Source organism: Myxocyprinus asiaticus, chromosome 4, assembly GCF_019703515.2.
Source record: "Myxocyprinus asiaticus isolate MX2 ecotype Aquarium Trade chromosome 4, UBuf_Myxa_2, whole genome shotgun sequence".
NCBI lineage: Eukaryota > Metazoa > Chordata > Actinopteri > Cypriniformes > Catostomidae > Myxocyprinus > Myxocyprinus asiaticus.
In genome coordinates this window covers 7361546-7384552 of record NC_059347.1, presented here as the reverse complement: position 1 = coordinate 7384552, position 23007 = coordinate 7361546, and the positions used below count along the sequence as shown (strand labels likewise).

Genomic DNA, 23007 nt, shown 5'->3' with positions numbered 1-23007 from the left:
GCAGGCCAACATGCTTGCGTCTTGGAGAGACCAGTATATTAGAACTCCTTGCGAGAGATCTTAAATGAGTGCAAAAATATACTTCTTGCTTCTTGTTATTAAATTAGAATTTGTCGTTCTTGTCTGTGATCTTTTACAAAGTAAATGTCAGTACTGCCATGTTTCTGGGACTTTATTCAAAAAGATGGGTGTTTTGACACACGGCTTGGTTTCTGCCTACCAATAGGAAAGGCTCTTTTCCTTAAAGATTCCACACACCAATCCATTTCAAGTCCTATTTATCCACAAAGGTAGAAACTGTGATTAAAACAGCAACTCTGAAAACACAGAGGTTTTTTTTTTTTTTATGACTAATTATGCGTGATCTATAATAACTTACAGCAATCATGAATAGTGATGGTTTTTGATTTGTGGAAATAGTGGCTTTCCTGTTAAAACTGCTTTGTGGTGTTGTTGAAAGGTGTTGCAGTTTGTCTAAATATGTTGTGTGTTAGAGGAAGCATAAGTATGTGCCTTCATGTTATCTTGGTGAGCTTGTTATTATAAGAAGCTGAAGCCAGCCAATTGTGTTTGCACTAAAACCGAATTGCTTTTGTGATTTAGGTAATTTGAGCAAGCTTGTTGCATCACTTTAGCAGTATGCATGAGGGTGATATCTGGTGAAGTTCTAGGGATAGAGCTCTTATCTGTTGATTTGTTAACTAGTGCAGCTTAGGAAATCCCCGGAATAATATCTCAGCTTTGTTATGTTTAGTTCCAATGCCATCCGATCACATCATCATGTCTTGCAGTGACATCTTCCATATTCAAAAGAAACACCAAACATGCATAAATTCACATATAATATTCATGCTATAGAGTATTTAACATGTATGTGGAAAAGAATGTCACATATTGCTCTGAATCAGTGGGGATGCATGAGTTCATGAGGTCGCCTCAAGACTATTGGTCATGTTGTTGTATTTTCTAGTATGTTTGCGTTGCATTTGTAACTTATTTTAATTTTGTTTATCGATTCCTAAAAAAGGCCTACATGCTTTTGAGTCTTACAAATGCACCTTATTCTCACCCGTCTAGAAAGACAGGCCTTGTAATATCTCTAATTTAGCACCTTACTACACAGCTGATTTCACTTTATGCCAGTTTTGCTGTACTTCCATGCATATGATTTGACAAAAAAATAAATAAAAAAATAAACCTTATATATTTTGTGAAAATATTTAAAGGGATGTGCCAAAGTTTGGAGGCGATCTCCCTTGTTTTTAATGCTTATTATACCTTTTTTCCCCTGTTCCTTCCGCTTCAGTTATTTCAGTGGTATCTCATATAACCTTTCTTACAGATGTGTTTAGAAAAAAATAAAAAAATAAAATAAAAAAAATCAGCAAACAGTATCATTACTTGCCATTTTACAGTAAGCCCTGTATTTTCACGTATATTTACCAGTGATGTGTATTTGTTATTAAACAGAAAATAGCCGTAAATGCTTCATTATGTTACATAATATTGTGATTTTTTTTTTTTTTTTTTCGAAAAAACTGTGAAGACTTGCATATACTTTATACAGAAGTATTAAGCCTTAATGCAAAAGACTAAAAAAAAAAAAAAAAAAGAGTGGAAGAATAACTGATTGTTGCAAAGTAAGGATGATTTTTTTGTAAATGTTACCAGCACCTTTTTTTGTAATTTTCACTCTCTGAGGTATTGTACAAGTTCACTCTGTTTGTGAAGTTTGAATATGAAGGAATAAAAATAGTACTTTCCTGTACTTTACAAGACGGATGATTTGAGTTTTCATTTTGCTCAATTAATGGCACAATGTCTGGACCTGCTGGACAAAAAAAGCATCAAATCAACTGGAAATAAAACAAATAAGTAGTAGACTTGAGTAATTTTTCACTTGAATTCTCCCACCTATCAATTGTTCTTGTGTGTATAATAGTTATTTGAAAATAGCACCTACTGTATAAATCTATAATACATATACAATACCAATGGCGTAGATTTGGTTTTAACATTGGGGAACATGTTGAACATATTTAACATATAAAAATGTGTTAAATCTAAAATGTCACTGCTTTATTTCCATCTGCTTCTCCATCCATCTATCCATCCATGCTGTAATTATAACAGGAGTGCATCATTAACATCTACAGTATAGGCCAATACCATGTCAGTCATAAGCACATCCTTGTACTACATTAAGAGTTCCCAAGCATTTATGATCAAAAGATTATTTTTCATTATAACACATTACACAGTGCATAATAACACTTCAAATTAATGCACAGATAAATAGAAAATCATTTTCATGGCATACTCCTTAATGTTTATACACTGCATCATATCAAACATTCAGAAAAATTAAGCTTTTCAGAAAATTACAGTTTTTACCTGCTCATCTGAAATACCTGCCTGTCTGCTTTCCTCACCCAGAAAAAACAACTGGTCATTTCTATGAATGCCTTTAACATCTCCACTGACTCCACATATGACCCATGTGATATATTTCATGTTTTCAAAATTCATACAATAGTTTTGTGTGGGGAACACACCTACAGACTGAAATTGCACATGTTGTCAGCCACTGATTGTCTTATGAGACATAAAGATTTATTCCTGTAGGGGGCGCTTGACGCTCTGTAAACCAAATCCTCTATGCATTCGCATTTAAATCTCAGAATGTTGTATATCTTATTGCAGACATTTTACACTGGATAGTAGGGCTGGGTGATAAAACGATCTCGATATTTATCACGGTAAAAAAAAATCCATGATATCGATGATAAGCTTTTGAGGAATTTTCTATATTTAGTGCGTGTCGCTAAAAACGCAAGCAGTTCGGCTTTCTCAGGCTGCGTTTCCACTGGCGCGGAAGAAATCCACTCAAAGATACTCACAACGTTAGGAAAGAGCTCTGCACCACTGTCAATCCTACAATCCACCTTGCAAGCGTGGCGCTCAGCTTCCATAGGAATGAATTGAAAACGCTTTCTCAGCTTCGCTCACAACGCACCAGTGGAAACGTAGGGTCAGATTGTATGAACTTGCTAATGTTAGCTGCCTTGCTAATGATTAGGCTACGTCGGACACCAGTCCGGACCCTGGATTGATTCCATCCGCACTGCAAGACTTCATGACGATGGTTGCGCCCTCTCATCGTCTCTAGTGAATAGCACAACAAAACAACAGTGCTGTGTACACCAGCTCTGATGATCTGTGCTGTTGTCTTGAATATTTTTCTATAGCACCTAACATGCTTCATTTATGCCCTGTCCCACTTCACACGCCTCTTTTCCTTGCATGTGTGTAGACATGAGGCGCCGCACAAGTTAACATGGTTCTAAAGCGCCTTTTAGACCATAACGTTTTTCCCTTCTAAATGTAACTTTATTTATTAGCATGTTACGAGCCTTTAATAATAAACAAATCGATTTCTGTTCTAATTTTCTGAAAATTAATCAGATGTCATCATCTCTGGAATGGATGACAAGGAAAGACAAGAAAATTACTAGTTGGTAGCCTAGTCTTTCTCATTTTAATGAAAATATTAAAAAAGTTCCATTCAGACTATTACGTTTTCTAAATTTTCTCTCAGGGGATACCCCTGAACCCCCATACAGCATCATTCCAGTCACAAGAGATTTTATGCCCCCATATTTGGGTATCTGCATCTAAAGAAATATAAAAAATATTTCATTTTAATGTAAAAATATTCAAACAAATACTGGACTGCAGTCATTATGCTTCAAAACAAACAGATGATCTTTTAACATTCATTTTCAAATGCACTCGATTGATAAACTATAAAATATTTTAATATTTTGGTAAAAGATCCCTCAGACCCCACTGCTTTGGCTGTCTCTGGGCACCCAGTGCAGTTTTGTAGTGACTATTTGGACTGTTTAGAATTTCTTTTTTTCTTCTCTTCTTCCGCCAACTTGGAAATGTAAAAAAGAAATGTGCAATGTGTAAATGTGAATGAATATCATGATAAATATCGATATCGAACAATATGAAAAAGAATATCGTGATAACATTTTGGCCATATCCCCCAGCCCTACTGGATAGTTCTTTTTTAATAAAAACTGATTATTGCAAGGATTCATACCTCTGAATGGAAATCCGCCTCAGCAGTATTTATAAAACTATTATAAAAGTCCTCATCCAGTAATAATAAACGACTATGATTGGCCCATCCTAGCCAGTGCTGAGAAAAGTAACAGGTAACCCGTGTTAGCACCGTCAATGCGCTGTTTTGCATTTGAATCTCAGAATGTCTTATATCTAATTGGAGACATTTTTACACTGGATAGTATTTTTTTTTTCATAAAAACTGATAGCTACAAGGATTCATACCTGTGAATGGAAATCCACCTCAGCAATATTTATAAAACTTTTATAAAAGTCCTCATCCAGTAGTAATAAACGACTGTGATTGGCCTAGGTTTTTTCACAAAAATGTATCAGAGTTTACTGAGTTAAAGGGTAGCACACTTTTTTATAACATTACAAAATTAGCTTTGTTACGCCTCATAAAGTTTAAAATGAACTCAAATAATTTCCGACACCATTGTATTGCCGGTTTATTAGTTGTATCTAAATGAACTGGCTTTATTCAAGGTACGAATTATCATTTTATCTGACTAAATCAACCTGACAAATTAGGTTACACCAACACAATTAATTTGTATGGGTTTAATCATGCAGAAATATTTCCTTGAGGTAACAATTCCAAGTTAACACTTGTTTCAGTGTACATACAAAGAATATGTGTGTGCATTTGCCTTTTTTCAACTCGGAGCATGATGGATTGCAAGAGAGCGAGCAATTTATTACTTTGTTTAATCCATGTCTTCTGAAGCGATCCAATTGATTTTGAGTGAAAACAGACCAAAATATAACTCCTTTTTCACTGTACATTGCAGTCTCTAGGCACGATCATTGTTTCAAGCTCGATTACATTTCCTATCGTTTGATGGCTCTAGGAAGTGTAATCGAGCTTGAAATCATGATCAGCAAGGAGATTGCTGATGTCATGATTTATAGTGAAAAATTAGATATATTTTAGTCTGTTTTCACCCAAAACCGATTAGGTCGCTTCAGAAGACATGGATTAAACCACTGAGTCTTATGGATTACTTTTATGCTGTCTTTATGTGCTTTTTGGAGCTTCAAAGTTTTGGTCACCACTTGCATTGAAACAGAGCTAAAATATTCTTCTAAAAATCTTTATTTGTGTTCTGCTGAAGAAAGAAAGTCATATCTGGGATGACATGAGGGTATGTAAATGATGAGAACATTTTCATTTTTACTACTATTTCACATATTATACTTTTATCTTTAATCTTTTTACTTATCTTTAATAATTTACTTATTTTACTGAAGTAAGATTTTACTATTGACATTTTAATTTCACATATCAGAAAATTACTACCTACAAGTTAAAAAAAACTGTGTGTGTGTGTGTGTGTGCATATATATATATATATACACACACACACACACACTGGTGGCCAAAAGTTTGTAATAATGTACAGATTTTGCTCTTATGGGAAGAAATTGGTACTTTTATTCACCAAAGTGGCATTCAACTGATCACAATGTATAGTCAGGACATTAATAACGTGAAAAATTACTATTACAATTTGAAAAAAATTTCAGAACTTCTTAAAACTACTTCAAAGACTTCTCGTCAAAAAATCCTCCACGTGCAGAAATGAGAGATTTCCTTGGCATTCTAGCTGTCAGTTTGTCCAGACATTTCACCCCACGCTTCCTGTAGCACTTGCTATAGATGTGGCTGTCTTGTCGGGCACTTCTCACGCACCTTACAGTCTAGCTGATCCCACAAAAGCTCAATAGAGTTAAGATCCATAACACTCTTTTACAATTATCTGTTGTCCAAAGTCAGTGTTTCTTTGCCCACTCGAACCTTTTCTTTTTCTGTTTCAAAAGTGGCTTTTTCTTTGCAATTCTTCCCATAAGGTCTGCACCCCTGAGTCTTCTCTTTACTGTTGTACATGAAACTGGTTTTGAGCGGGTAGAATTCAATGAAGCTGTCAGCTGAGGACATGTGAGGCGTCTATTTCTCAAACTAGAGACTCTGATGTACTAATCCTCTTGTTTAATTGTACATCTGGCCTTCCACATTGTTAGAGCCAGTTGTCCTTTGTCTTTGAAGACTGTAGTGTACACCTTTGTATGAAATCTTCAGTTTTTTGGCCATTTCAAGCATTGTATAGCCTTCATTCCTCAAAACAATGATTGACTGACAAGTTTCTATAGAAAGCTGTTTCTTTTTTTTGCCATTTTTGACTTAATATTGACCTTAAGACATGCCAGTCTATTGCATACTGTGGCAACTCAAAAACAAACACAAAGACAATGTTAAGCTTCATTTAACAAACCAAATAGCTTTCAACTGTGTTTGATATAATGGCAAGTGATTTTCTAGTACCAAATAAGCAATTTAGCATGATTACTCAAGGATAAGGTGTTGGAGTGATGGCTGCTGGAAATGGGGCCTGTCTAGATTTGATCAAAAATGACTTTTTTCAAATAGTGATGGTGCTGTTTTTTACATTGGTAATGTCCTGACTATACTTTGTGATCAGTTGAATGCCACTTTGGTGAATTAAAGTACCAATTTCCTTTCGAAACAGCAAAATCTGTACATTATTCCAAACTTTTGGCCGCCAGTGTAAGTAAAAAAAAAATTATAATGTTTTTATTATGTGAAAATAATTATAAAAGTTAATTATTTTTACTCATTTTGATTTTCAATACTTTGCACATTAAAAAAATTTTAACTGTAAAATTGCATCATCCATAACAGCTGTAAAATATGAAATTCTATAGGTTTATTCTATAAACCTGTGTGATCCATTAACATTGATGGGGAGTAACGGAATACGTGTAACGGGATTACGTATTTAAAATACAAAATATAAGTAACTGCACTACACTCAACTACAGTTACAATTTAAATCATTGGTAATTAGAATACAGTTACATTCAAAAAGTATTTTGATTACTGAAGAGATTACTTTGCATTTTATTGTCATTTGTTTCATTTAATATTTAGTCCTTTCAGATGGAAAACATTTATACATATAAATGATGCGATCCAAAGTGCATTTGAACAGCGGTGAAACACTTTCTTATGATGTGTTACATTCATACGAGCAGACAGAGAAGTAAATTTGAAGTAAGTTTGGAGCAGAAGAAATAGAAATAAACCTTGTGTAAATTGTCAGCTTTACGCTAAGCTAAAATGCTATTTCTAGCCATTTTACATGCACATATTACCAGGCACGATCATATTCTTTTATCAAGAAAATTCACGTTAGATCATAATTTCTTTTTTCTAGTAAGACCTTTGATATTAGGGCAAAAATCTTATTCTTGATAATTTTTGTATTGTTTCCTATAAAAAACAAGAACAATCTGAAACAACACTGCATAAAATATTTAAGTTTTTCAGAGAATGTATTTTTAATGTGTATTTTGTCTTACTGTACTGGCAGAGTTTTTATAGTCAAAACAAGTGAAAAAATCTACCAGTGCTGAGGAAGTAATCCTAAGTATTTAGAATACGTTACTGACCTTGAGTAATCTAACGGAATACGTTACAAATTACATTTTACAGCATGTATTCTGTAATCTGTAGTGGAATACATTTCAAAAGTAACCCTCCCAACCCAGGGTAAGCACTGGGACAGACACTGACCACACTGTTTCAGTTGGAACTGAACAGGGCCTGTAAATGTCCTGGCTATTTAATAACTGCAATCACTTTAATATGTGCTTAGTCTTGTATTTTCAATGCATTCTTGCTTTGAAGAAAAATATAATAAGTCTACAGACTGATCTCACAAACAGTAGGTTGACATTTCTTTAGCAACCCTTACAAAAAAAAAATCTAGATTTGCTGCAGACTTGCAGCTAATTATTTTCACGTGCAAATGAGCTTGTTATTCACCACAAATGTTTGCCAGAAATTTGCAACTCTTCAACGGTAGTGGTGAATCTGCAGCAAAGCTTGGGCGACAATGAAGAGTTTGCCACAAAGCTCATTGCATATTAATGAGTGGCGAATTTGCGGCAACTCTAGATTCTTTGTAAGAGTAAACTCTGTCTGTGCTTACTGAAATTTGAAGCACTGCCCCCAGTGGCTGAAGTAGGAAGTGTTTTTAACGCCAGGGCATGTGTGTGAGCTCCAGTGTCTGAGGATGAGTTCCAAATGGCATACTACCCATACTACTTCTGCCATATGTGTCTGCGGCATAGTATGAGTAGCATGGTAGTATGCCATTCCGAACTCAGCCCGGGTTAATCTTCTGTGGTCTGAGGGTGTTATGGGCCCTGGAGAAGTTTTGACATGCCTTGACATTTGTGCTTTTTTCATTTGCTTAAAAACATATTAATGGCTAAAGTCTGATAACACTGTATTCAGCACAAACTGGGCTACAATAATATGTGAACAACATGTATGTACATGTTTGTATTTTTGAGAAAATAACGTTTATGCGTAGTTTTTGAAAAAACTCAAATTTTAAGTCACTTAAATAAGGCCATATATCACATACTAAACATTTGTTCGCAAGACTTTTGAAAACTTGTAGCCTAGAGTTTTTGCTACAAATATTATGTGAAAACCATCCTGATCACTCATTCATACAAAACAATATAGTCATTTAACTTTTGTAAAACACTTTTAGTGTTAGAAAGGCCATATGTGAGGAGGCGTGGATGATCATGAATATTGATGCAATTCACACCTGAGGAGACAAAGACCCCTCCCCTGAGAGAGAATGAATGTGAGGAGACTTAATGATTGAATGTATTATCTGACTATACATTTTCTTTACATAAAGACTTTACTTAAAAACTTTTTACAAAAAAAATTTTTTTTACAGCATGTATTCTGTAATCTGTAAAGGAATACATTTCAAAAGTAACCCTCCCAACCCTGTCCATAAATAGCTACTAATACAAACCATTTAAATTATATACTTTGGCTTGTCATTTATATAAGACAACCAAAGACTGCTTTACACAACTTATCAGTATGTGGTTTCATACAACAAATAAAAAGCATTAAAACGTATATCTTAAATACATAAAGATGAGAAAGAACCTGTGGTAGTAGTTGATACATTTTTAATTTTAAAACAACATTTACTACACTGGCTGATAAATAACTAAAATCACCAGCAGTATTAGGCAAGAACAAACAAAATAAGGTGATTACTGGGCGAGAAGGATAACAAAGAGGTATATAAATATACACATAAATAATATTTTGTAATTATTATGCTGCTATTAAGTCATCCTAAACACGTTATATCATGTTGAATATTTGACACTAAAATACATGTATGCTTCACTTAAGTTTCACTATCTGATTATAATAAATAACTTGCGTTGAAAAGCTTTCCTTGACGTCATCATGGCGAAAATACACCGATCGCTCAGGTAGGCGGGTGTGGCTCCTGATCGTAATGAACTCTGGGATACACTTAGCCTGAAATACTGCTCCGAAGCGCACTAGTCTGGATTTAGTGTGGGTTAAGTGCACTGAGCTTTGGCATGTACGTGGGACAGTCTTCAACACTTACTTCCTGTCGCATGCACGCGCACTCAAGTGGCCAAGACCGCAAGTGTGGGTATTGGGACAGGGCCACTGATGGTGGGACACAGCCCAATCCTAACAGACGTGCGTCATCTCTGTGCGCCGAATTCTTTCACTAGGGTTGTCGACTGATAAATTTGTCAGGGTTTTGGAATAACGTTTTGTTGTTTGTTGTTTATTGACTTTGGAAATCGCTGATTTTCTGCATCTGTTCTGAGTCATTTTCACAGTTCTACTGGACACGTGGTTACATTGATCCGCATGGTCAAAACCAGCGCTCAGACAGAATCAAAAACATCAAGGTTTGTTTATTGTCGTCGGTTTTCTAGTTATATAGCTTATAAAACAATACCATACTTTACCCTGACTGGACACAGTGGGGTTCAAGAGATTAACAAACGTAGGCATTCTTTGTCGTTAATTATGACAACATATACTGTGAACATCAACTAATCGTGTTCTCACTCTTTAAATTTTGTTTTTATCGAACCATAATAACTAGACTAATTTGTTTTGTTTTTCTGAGGTTACGTCTTTAATGCCAAGCCAAGCCCAACCTCAGTCTAAAACGTCAAATTCTGTCTACCATGGTGTCTTTCTGTTTGTCGCTAAGAAAAAGAGTAACGTTCACACTTGGCATCTTTTGTTTGTTTGTTTTTCTTTCAACAGTATAGGTGTAAAAGTAACTTCAGTTATGGCTGCTTCTAGCGTCGCTGAAGAGGAACTTTCCATGGATAATGAACATGTTATCAGTGCCAGTGAAGATGAGGTTAGACTCCTAATCATCATCTGCACATCTGTTGTGTTATGTTTCGGTGTTACACAGTTTGTGTGATCAAGCATGTGTGTCTGACATGCTTCAATACATCATATGGGCTCTAAAGGCAACTTAACACTGCAAAGATGGCACAGAAGCTGCATCTGAAGTAGCACACAGACCAAGAAAAGGTGTATTTAGACAGACCGTTTAATGCTGCTCAGAGGTGGCATAAATGCATTTACACAGCATCAAATACAATTGCATAAATAATGACATGAGTGTTAATTAAAAAATGAGTGTTTTAAATATTCTATTATGAATGTAGAAATATATGAAAATCATACTTGTAAATATGAAACTATATGAAATAGATGTTCAATCATGACAATAAAAAGTTTATGGCTGCTCTGATGCAGCCATAAAGCCTGAGGTGGAGCAGCCTTAAAGTGATAGTACACCCAAAAATGAAAATTCTCTCATCATTTACTCACCCTCATGCCATCCCAGCTGTGTATGACATTCTTACTTCTGCAGCACACAAATAAGGATTTTTAGAAGAATATTTCAGCTCTGTAGGTCCATACAATGCAAGTGAATGGGTGCCAAAAGTTTGACGCTCGAAAAAGCACATAAAGGCAGCATAAAAGTAATCTTTACGACTCCAGTGTTTTAATCCATATCTTCAGAAGAGATATAATAGATCTGGGTGAGAAACAGGTCAATATTTAAGCCCTATTTTGCTAGAAATTCTTCTCCTTGCCTAGTAGGGGCCGATATGCATGAAGAATGTGAATCACGAAAAACACAAGAAGAAGAATGTGAAAGTTAAAGTGCAGCCTGACTGAGCAGGGAGGAGAATTTATAGTAAAAATGGACTTAAATATTGATCTGTTTCTCACCCACACCTATCATATCACTTCTGAAAACATTGATTTAACCACTGGAGTCATATGGATTACTTTTATGCTAACTTCTACTAAAATTTTGGCACCCATTCTTTTGCATTGTATGGAACAAAACAGCTGAGATATTCGTCTAAAACTCTTAATTTGTGTTCTGATGAAGAAAGAAAGTCACATCTGGGATGGCATAAGGGTGAGTAAATGATGGGAGAATTTTCATGTTTGGGTGAACTATTCCTTTAAACCTGATTTAAAATAATTTAATTCTGTTTGGGGTCGCAGTAACCCTAGTCATAAAAAAATGCAATAAATTTTTTTCACATGGTAAAATTGAACTGACTGGTGTGCACACTGTAACAGTACACTCCTTTGGGTTATTTTTATTAATTAATTGTTATTTATTTTGACTAAAACAAAAGCAAACAATTACGATACTGGATAAGAACCATCTCTCTGAAAATTGCATGCCTATTGTGTGACATAACAGACTTCAAAGTTTCAGCTGGGTTGTGATGAGGTCAGAGGACATAAGCAGATAGGTTAATTTCAAAATGGAATTACTTGTACTTTATTTTATATGTTATTAGTACATATTATTTATTAATATGAGGGTCAGTGGGTTTTACTGTTCTTCTCATTTGTTACATATTTGTCTGTGTCGTTTGTTTTACACAGGAGGGCAGCGATAATGAAAGGAAACACACCAAGCTGCTTGAAGCCATCAGTTCTCTGGGTGGAAGGAGAAGGTTTGAGGCGATTGAGATCTGTCTTGCACCTTTTTTCTATAATGCAATTTTAAACATTTTAAGATTTCTTCCCAGGTTAAGCCCCTCTTGAAATAAATCTTGTATCTGAAATAAATAGTCACTGTTTAAAAAAAATTAAGTTGTCAAACGCTTAGAACCCTGCTATACAATTTGATTAACTTTTTGCTTTTCCCAGGTAAAAACAGAATGAGCGCTCTGAAGCAAGTCTGCACGTCTCAGAGTTCTTTGTCAATCCTGAAGGTACGTGCAGAATGTGCCACATCCTTTGTCACATTATATCCTTGATCTGGATGGAAGATCAATCTTTAGTTTATCTTTATTCTGTTTAAAGGTGCTGGAGATAGGGTCAAACTTTCTGATCTGCTGGGAACCCTAGAGAAGACTTCAGGAGCCTCCAACAAGACTAAGAAACAGCTGAGGAACCTGCAGAACAGAAAAGAAACATTGGAGCTCCCCCTCAACAAACAGCAGACTGAGAAGGTCGGGGTCATAAAATTCTATATTTTCAGTTGCATAAAATTCTTAAACTTATTTAGTTTTGATTTATGGAATGACTTTCCAACATTATTTTTTATTTTTTTTTAACTATAGGTTTTTAAAAGTACTAAGCTGAGCATTGCCTTTTGTAGAGGCAATGAATGTGTGGTCACAATCAATTGTACAAGCAAAATGTTAATTCTATAGCTGAAACCGGTTACAGGTGCTGGGCTTTCACATTTAATCATTTTAAATAACCATTTCTAAGCAACAACAGCACTAATCCATCCCATGATTGAGATTAATACATTTAGCCGCAGGCCAAGTTCTGGACTAAAATTAAAGGAATAGTTCACCCAAAAATGAAAATTATCTCATCATTTACTCACCCTTATGCCATCCCAAATGTGTATAACTTTATTCCATCTGCTAAACTCAAATTAAGATTTTTAGAAGAATTTCTCAGCTCTTTTGGTCCTCACAATGCAAGTGAATGGTTACCAAAATTTTGAAGCTCCAAAAATCACATAATTCAGCATAAAAGTAATCCATAAGACGCCAGTGGTTAAATCAATGTCTTCAGAAGCGATATGATGGTTGTGGGTGAGAAACAGAACACTTTTACATTCTTCTTCTTGTGTTTTTGGTGATTCACATTCTTCATGCATATTGAAGAATTTCAAGCAAAAAAGGACTTGCATATCAATCTGTTTCTCACTCACACCGATCATATCACTTCTTTTTTTTTTTTCTTCAATTAACATTTTTTATTGACTCAAACATATAACAAACACAACAAATATACATTGAGTCAACATTTAACCCCCACTATTACCCCTCCCCAATCACCAACCCCACCCTGACCCCCAATGAACACCCCTGTGGTCACAAATAGAATACACACACACACACACACACACACAAAAGAAAACAAAAAAGGAAATATAATCATATATAAATAAAACTAAACTTCTCTCTCCACAGCCCCTCCCCGAGAGTCCCCCAAAAACACTAAATACTTGCTCCATTTACTATCAAACAAATCTCGAACCCCCAGCCTCCTGCTCGACATCTCCTCAAAAGCTGCCACCCTCCCCATCTCCGCACACCACTCCAGAAATGAGGGAGCCCCATCCGACTTCCTTCCCCTTAAAATAATCTGCCTGCCAATCATAATACTAATCAGGACCAAATTTGTTATGTGTTTGTTCCCCAAATTTATGACCACCCCATCTCCCAGAATACAGAGTCTGGGGCAAAATGAAATTCGAGTGCCCAAAAGTCACACATGAAACTCTGAACCTTCAACCAAAACTCTTGGATCTTAACACACCCCCAAAAAACATGGGTTGTGTGTCCGTCTTCTGATTGGCATCGCCAGCAGGTGGATGTGTCTTTAAGACCAAGCCTGTACAATCTAGAGGGGGTCCAGTAGAATCTATGTAAAATCTTGAATTGCATAAGGTGAACCCTTGCATCTCTAGATGCAGACTTGACATTTTTTAGAATCCTAGCCCACACTCCCTCCTCCAATACCATGTTTAAATCTTTCTCCCATAATCTCTTAAGAGAAGTTGAAGTTCCGTCCCCCAGACTCTGAATTAGCAGGGAGTAATACACTGATGCCACATGACCTTTTCCAAAAGCAGTAATCACCTCTCCCAGAGTATCTGCCACTTTAGGGGGGTGTATGCTACTCCCAAAACAATACAGAGCAGGTCGCGCAGCTATAAATACCTATAGAATTGAGATCTGGGAATCCCAAAATGTTGAACCAAATTTTCAAAAGATCTCCACACTCCACTCTCATATAGGTCACCAAGTGTAGTAACCCCCCTCACAATCCAGTCTGACCAGCAGAAAGGGGACTTATTATTTCCTGTCAGTTTTACCAGAGACGAACTGCTGAACATTCAACAGCATATACCAGTCAATCTTTTCCCAGATTTTGAATATTCAGATGTTTTGTGTGACATTTTAGTCGGAGGCGTGGCTGTGTTGTTTAAACGCACTATGAGACGCAGGCGAGGGAGACGTGCAGGCGTGCTGGTCAAACTCCGTCGGCGGGGCTTTCGAACAACGCTGCTGAGCATTCATGTAGCGAATCTCTGCTCTCTACCTAACAAAACGGACGAACTACATCTCCTCACCCGCACAAACAAGGACTTTTCAACCTCTGCTGCCTTGTGCTTCACAGAAATCTGGCTGAGTGAAGCCATTCCGGACAGCGTGTTACATCTCCTGGGCTTTCAGCTGTTCAGAGCGGATTACATCGCGGAGTTTAATGGGGAAAACGAGAGGCGGTGGAACATGCTTTTACATCAATGAAAGTTGGTGTACAGATGTAACAACGTTAAAGAAGATGTGCTGTCCTAATTTGGAAGCGCTCTTTATTAACTGTAAGCCTTTCTACTCGCCGCGGGAGTTTTCCTCGTTTATTCTGGTGAGTGTGTATATCGCGCCAAATGCGTGTGTGAACACAGCGCTGCAACAGCTGGCTGATCAAATCACAGACACAGAACAACAATACCCGGACTCAGTTATTATTATTGTTGCAGATTTTATAAAGCAAATCTCACATGTGAACTGCCCAAATACAAACAGCACATTACATGCCCAACCAGAGACAGAAATATACTGGATCACTGCTACACAACAATAAAGAATGCATATCGCTCTGTCCCTAGAGCAGCTTTGGTACTATCTGATCACTGTCTGATTCATCTTCTTCCAACCTACAGACAGAAATTAAAATCTTCTAAGCCTGTAGTAAGGACTGTAAAGAGATGGACCAACGAAGCAGAGCTGGAACTACAAGCCTGCTTTGACTGCACGGATTGGAGTGTTTTTGAGGCTGCAGCCACAGACCTGGATGAGCTCTTAGATACTGTTACATCATATATCAGTTTCTGTGAGGATATGTGCATTCCTACTAGGACTTATTTAACAGTTAACAACGACAAACCATGGTTTACAGTGGAACTCAGGCAGCTTCGTCAGGCCAAAGAGGATGCTTACAGATTTGGGAATAAAGTCTTGTACAGTCAGGCCTGGAACACTCTGAATAAGGGAATCAGAGTGGCTAAAAGAAGATACTCTGAGAAGCTGAAAAACAAGTTTTCAGCTAACGACCCTGCGTCAGTGTGGATTGGTATGAAACAACTCACGAATTACAGGACTCCTACCCCCAACTCTGTGGTGGACCAACAACTGGCTAATGACCTGAATGTGTTCTACTGTAGATTTGAAAGGCCCAATCTCACACCCCACACCCACTCTGACCTTCACTTCACACAAACACCAACACATCCTTCAACCCCCCTCCTCCCCCCTCCTGCTACTCAACCTGCACTTAAGATCGGTGAAGATGATGTGAGCCACATCTTTCGAAAACAAAGGATAAGGAAAGCACAGGGCCCAGATGGCGTTTCACCTGCATGTCTTAGATCCTGTGCTAACTGGCTGGCCTCCATCTTCACACAGATCTTCAATAGATCACTGGAGCAGTGTGAAGTCCCATGCTGCTTCAAATGTTCCACTATCATCCCCATCCCAAAGAAACCAAAAATCACAGGACTTAATGACTACAGACCTGTCGCCCTGACATCTGTGGTCATGAAGTCATTTGAGAGACTGGTGTTGGCCCACCTAAAGGACATCACTGAACCCTTTCTAGATCCCCTTCAATTTGCTTATCGAGCAAACAGGTCTGTGGATGATGCAGTCAACATGGGATTGCATCATATCCTGCAACATCTGGACAGACCGGACTAAATTACACCAACTCTCTGTTCCCACGTCTATCTGTCTGTGGATTACCAGCTTTCTGACAGACAGGCAACAGCTTGTGAGACAGAGGAAATTCACTTCCAGCACCTGTACAATCAGCACTGGTGCCCCCCAGGGATGTGTGCTTTCCCCACTACTCTTCTCCCTCTACACCAACGACTGCATCACCAAGGACCCCTCTGTCAAGCTCCTGAAGTTTGCAGATGACACCACTGTCATCGGCCTCATCCGAGATGACGATGAGTCTGCATATAGAAGGGAGGTTAAACAGCTGGCTGTCTGGTGCAGTCAAAACAACCTTGAGCTGAACACGCTCAAAACGGTGGAAATGATTGTGGACTTTAGGAGGAACCCCCCAACACTGTCCCCCCTCACCATTCTAAACAGCATTGTGGCAGCAGTGGAGTCATTCAGGTTCCTGGGCACTACCATCTCTCAGGACCTGAAGTGGGAGACCCACATTGACTCCATTGCGAAAAAGGCCCAGCAGAGGTTGTACTTCCTTCGCCAGCTGAGGAAGTTCAACCTGCCACAGGCGCTGCTGATACAGTTCTACTCAGTGGTCATTGAGTCTGTCCTCTGCACTTCAATAACTGTCTGGTTTGGTTCAGCTACGAAATCAGACATCAGAAAACTACAAAGGACAGTTTGGACTGCTGAGAGGATTATTGGTTACCTCCTGCCATCACCCCTGGAAAATCATCCTCCTCTCTTATCGTGGCTGCTAATGGTTTCAGGGCCAGACAGAACAATAAGGGGGAAAGAGGGCAACCCTGCCAGGTGCCCCTATCCAAAGTGAAATAATCTGAAATTAATCCATTTGTTTGTACCGCCGCTACCGGGTGTCTATAAAGTAACTTAATCCATCCAATAAAAGTTTTCCGAACCCGTATATTTCCAAAATCTTAAAAAGATAATCCCATTCTACCATATCAAATGCCTTTTTCGGCGTCAAGTGAGATGGCAGCGACCAGAGTCTGATCATTCGCCAATGACCACATGATATTGATGAAACGCCCAATGTTATCAGAAGAGCTGCGGCCCCGAATAAACCCCACCTGATCTATATGTATTGGAGATGTCATAACTTAATCGGTTAGCCAAAATTTTTGACAATATTTTTACGTCTAGCTGGATCAGGGAAATTGGATGGTAACCCTTACACTCGCTTGGATCTTTGTCCTTTTTAAGAATCAGACTTATCCGGGCTTGCATCATTGTTGGCGGAAGCTTTCTGTTCTTTAATGTTTCCGTATAAACTTCTAACAAAAGTGGAGCCAGTTCTGTAGCATAAGATTTTAAAAAATTCAGTGGCAAAGCCATCTGGCCCGGAGCCTTGCCTGTAGGCAGGGCCTTAATTACTTCACCAAGCTCCTCCAAGTTTATCTCAGAATCAAGAGAATTTTCTTTTCTTTAAAAAGCATTATTAATATCAATGGCAGAGGTAAATATTTCACCACCAGCAGATTTCAAGGAATGGTAGAAAAGACTCTCTCTGCTTTATGTATCTAGCCAAAAGCTTCACTGCTTTGTCCCCCAACTCAGCGTATGACTGTCTTGACCTGAATAGCCAAAACTCCACCTTCTGTGACAAAATAGTATATCTGTTCAATCGGGTAAATTCTCTGAGGCCATCGGATGACGTTCGGCACTTTAGCTCTGCCTCGGCACTTTTAATATTCCCACTAGTTTTCGTGCTTTTGATGTTTTGATGAATGAGGCATACTGTATGATCTGGCCCCTAAGAACCGCCTTAAGTGCCTCCCAAGCCACGCCCACAGAGGATACTGAGGAGCAGTTGGTCTCAATATAAACATTAATTTCAGCCTTTAACATTTGTTGAAATTCAGGATTTTGGAAAAGGGATACATTAAATCGGCAACTATATGATTTATTTTTCTCCGTATGTGGCCACACCTCTAAACTCACCAGGGTGTGATCTGAGACTAAGATGTTTCCAATTGAGCAATCAACAACAGATGAAATGAGGGACTTAGATATATATAAAAAAAAATCTATTCTAGAATAAATCTTATGTACTGATGAAAAAATGTATAGTCCCTACCGTATGGGTTCAAATGTCTCCAAATATCTGTAAGACCAAGATTTTTACACATCCTGTGCGCAATGCTCAGTGTTGCTCTTGGGGGCTTACACACTTTTGCTTCACTATGATAAAGTCTCCTCCCAATATTATATCATGAGGGGTGCCAGCGGCTTGCAACATCCCTTCAAGATCTATAAAAAAATCCCTGATCATCAGCGTTAGGTGTGTAAATATTACCAAAATCAAACTTTGCCTCTGAATTTCTGCTAAAACAATAATGACTCTTCCTAATTTAGGAATTCTGTTTGAGACAATCATACCCCGAACATCCCCCGAATGAAAAAAACAGAAAAAAGAAAAACGTGCGCATTAACCCCGTGCACGACAGCGCCAACCGGCATCTATCCCACTAAACTCAAACAGTCCATGTACGCCTATGAGAGCCACCGCGACAACTTTGCCGTCGGATTGCTCAAGTCCGGTGCTTCTATACAAATTTTGTGAGACAGCGAAAAAAACAGCAGAAAATTATCTATAAAACAAACTCCAGCCAATAAGCGGAATAAACACAAAAAATATGTAGATTCATCCACATAACTGTCCCGAAGCTGTGTTCCTCCACAAAGCAAGCTCCAGCTGCTAGCTGAACCAGCACAAAAAAAAGGGGCTGTTCAGTTCCTCGGGCAGTCAAACAAATGTTCAGTAAGCTGGCCCATTCAGCCAATACATGAGTGCAACAAAAGACCCAATCACTCCAAAGTCCTGCAAGAGACATTCCACAAAACAAACTCCAGGCCACAGGAGGCATAAGCACCAAAAACATGCAGATTCATCCACAAACTGTCCCGAAGAAATATTATTACACAAAACAAACACCAGCGGCTAGGCGGAACCAGCACAAAAAGAAATGAAAAAGGTGCCCAGCTTCCTCGGACAGTCAAGTATATGTTCAGTGAGTCAGGCCCACTAGGCAGCAACATGAAAATCACCAAATGGCTTTCTCACTCCATTGTCTTTATGAAGGACAATGCATGCTGTGGGCATGTAAATTCTCTACAGCCATCCTTAGTATCTATTCTCAGTTTGGCCTGAAACATCAGAGCAAAAGCAACCTTCCGTTAATGTAAGAAATTCTTGAATTCCCTGAATCGTTCGTGTTTCTCTCGTCGAATTCGCAAAGTCTGGGAACATGAAAATGCTGTGGTTCTTCCAAAAAGCTTTCCTTTACGCCTTGTGTAACATGAGATCTTTATCGGGTGATCTCAGAAATTTGGCCGTAATTAATCGGGTCCTGTCTCCCTCAGCGGATCTCCAAGCCGGAACCCTGTGAGCTTGCTCAATTTCCAGCTTATGGCCTGTTATGTTGAGCAGACTCTGAAAGGAATTTTACCATATCTCGGCCTTCCTCATGCTCAGGAATTCCAACAATTCGGACGTTGTTTCATCGATTACGATTCTCCAAATTCTCCAGTTTTTCCCAGACGCGCTGCAAATCCACCTTGATCGCTGGCGGGTTAGCAGCTAATTCCCTCTCCGATGACTCCAGATAATTGATCCGTTTCTCAATATCTGACACTCTTGTAACCAACTCAGTGAATTTCGTTTCCATGGCAGTGATCGATCGATGTATGACAGCAAGATCCTCCAAGTCTGCAACAACCTTCGTCAGCATTGCCATCATGTTCGACAGCTGACGCTGGATCTCTTCCACTGCACCGGCCGAATTGAGTCCCAGGCTTTCGCCTGTTGTTCAGGGGCTTCAACTTGAGCACGTAAGTGTCTTTTAATATCTCCAGAGCCCGAGGATTTTGAATTCTTTGACATATTGTCTTCCTAGAACAGTTAAGAATCAGGGTGTATCGAATCTCACCGGTTTATGGTACAAATAGTAATAAAACTAGCAAAGAGTGCAGAGCTCGCCGTTCACACGTGCGAACCTCGCATGGTGTCACGTGACCTATCATATCACTTCTGAAAATATGTATTAAAATGCTGGAGTCATATGGATTACTTTTATGCTGCCTTTATGTGCTTTTTGGATAGTCAAAATTTTAGCACCCATTCACTTCCATTGTATGGACCTGCAGAGCTGAAATATTCTTCTAAAAATCATAATTTGTGTTCTGCAGAAGAAAAAGTCATACACATCTGGGATGGCTTGATGGTGTGGAAAAGATGAGAGAATTTTCATTTTTGGGTGAACTATTTCTTTAAGAAGAACTTGCATAAAAAGCATTAGGGCTCCAGCAGCATCATAATAACACAGCCAATGTAGTGACTTAAGCTGAATTAGTTGAGTGTGGGGGTGTGTGTGTGTGTGTGTGTGTGTGTGTGGTTTTTTATTTGCCAAGTCTTCTCTGTATTGTGTCCATAGATTCAGAGAGGTATAGCATATGAGAAGACCACTAAAGAAGTGTCTCGCTGGCAAAACATGATAGTTCAGAACCAGAAGGCTGAGCAGCTGGTCTTTCCTCTGAACCAGGAGCCTTCAGGGCCCAAACGGGTGGAGCAGGTTGTGGCTGGATGGAAGGTATGAATAATACTTTTTGATACCAGGTATGTTTTAGGGTGGCAATGATTCGAATTTCTCACTCTTCTATTGTCACTTTTTCAGTTTGGTTCTGTAAATGCGTGCTGCAGTGCTAAAGGGTTTTTCCTGGGATAAAAATGTTTTTCGGTGTTGACGTATACGTATACGGTCGTCCACATGTTTGAAGCTGGCTAATTATATAATGGCAATAAATTAATATATAACATAACTACTTAATTGCATTATTTGAAAACAAGTAATTTTACATCAGTAATTATTTTTGGTCATGCCCCGCATTGAAACAAGAAAAACTTTCACCCCTCCCCATAATCTGATCGAAAAATTATCTGGAAAAAATAAATATATTTATTTTTTTAAATGCTTATAAAAGATTAAATGTATTTTTTCAACTTGTTTTATTTTTTCAACACAAGATTTGTTCTTGCGTGTATTGTCACACATTTTTTGAAGGTGTGAATGAGATTTGTATGAGAACGGGGAAGTCTTCCGTGCCCCCTAACTATACCCCACACTTTGAGAACCACTGTTTTATATAATGTAAGCATCTGGAACCTTTTTTTATTTTTTTTACTTTAAGCTGACATGTGAAATCAAAGTACACTTAATTTGATTAACACCTTATTTTTTTATAGCATTGGTTATAATATCCTGACTATACCCATGAGTAGACCACTTTACTGAGTTGGGACTGAGCTTGTGAAAATGTTTTTTTCCTACTCCATTAAGGATGTTGTTTTCCTTTCATCAGGCTTTTAATGATTAAAGTCATCTTTAGGAATATCTGAATCAAACCACTCCAGTTTATTTCCTAATATCAAACATCATTCAAAAAGATTATAGAGGTACAGACATTAAAGTCCTTTATGTACTTGCCATTTAGAGTGCAGTGGCATAAGCCATAAAATGTTACCCTAGGATCTATCTGTCTGTATGTCTGTCTGTCTATCATCTATCAAAATACATAGATATGTAGATGTATATATATTTCACTAGATTTAAAAAAAATTTTTTTTATTGGAGATAAAAATACAAATGACTATTGTCAATAACTGTAGAAGAAAATGTAATATCGGCAACTATAGGCATTGATATTTGCTCATAACCGATAGTTCTAAAAAGCAACTATCAGCACCGATATATCGGTCTATCCCTAGTATATACACTTGAAAATGGACACCTCACAATTTGTTAGATACCGTTTCACCTGAAACCATTTCACCCCAAGTGGAGTTGCAATGTTGCTTCCAAGTTATTTTGCTTCATTCAATGTTAACCTGGTGTACCTAAAGCAACTTTTTGCATATTAACTCCATGTATATTCTCTGTGACAGGTTCAGACACCTCTTGAAAAAGAGATTTTCACACTCTTGCGCAACAACAAACAGCCAGTCCATGACCCTGTGTTGACTCCAGTTGAGGAGGCATCGCTTAAGGCCATGAGTTTGGAGGAGGTATGACTTTTAGTAAAGCTTCAATAGGGCGCTGTTGTCTGGTTCCAGAAGTAAAAAATCCTATTAATTGTTTCCATAGAGTAATAGGTTTTTAACAATAACTTATAAACCTTTCAGCACAGACCAACCATGAGCTATGAGCTTAAGCGATAGTGTATGCTTCTATAGAAGCATCAGCCACTAGTCAGTGTGATTTCAACTTCATTAAAAAAATGTCAGTAATAGCTGAATTCCCATTGAAGAACTACAGTACCCATAGTCCAGAACAGAGATTCACCAGTCATGGAAATAGAAACAGCACAAAAAAAGCTCAGTAGTTACCTCCCACTCCCGTGTAGTGTTGTGAATGATGTAGATAGGGTTCCTACAAACTACTTCAGAATATTTTGCACAAAGAAAAATTTTTTTGCCATATTTGTGAATATTTGGAACAAAGGCTAATGAAAAAGGTCACTGTTGCACCGTTTTATATTGCTATTGGACATTCATATTTTTCGGTTTCTGTAACTGTTTTTTTGAATAGCAGGCTAAGATTCGTCATGTAGAGCTCCAGAAAGCAAGAGTACTCCAGTCGTACTACGAGGCAAAAGCTAAAAGAGAAAAGAAAATCAAGAGCAAAATGTGAG

At 38.0% G+C, this 23007-nt stretch overlaps 1 protein-coding gene across 8 annotated transcripts in view; it reads left to right on the top strand.

Moving 5' to 3' along the window:
* Positions 1–23007, top strand: part of LOC127435645 (zinc finger and BTB domain-containing protein 20-like) — a 138070-nt gene extending 115063 nt beyond the window's left edge. For 3 of the 8 annotated variants that reach the window (XM_051689275.1, XM_051689266.1, XM_051689291.1), the window contains 8 exons: positions 10307–10406; positions 11975–12045; positions 12242–12306; positions 12398–12546; positions 19994–20151; positions 20754–20909; positions 22262–22381; positions 22905–23002. The gene's annotated coding sequence lies outside the window, so the exon portion shown is untranslated. Of the gene's footprint in view, positions 1–10306; positions 10407–11974; positions 12047–12241; positions 12307–12397; positions 12547–19993; positions 20152–20753; positions 20910–22261; positions 22382–22904 lie in introns of those variants that run through there. The other 5 variants (XM_051689283.1, XM_051689299.1, XM_051689311.1 and 2 more) reach the window with 5 other exon arrangements.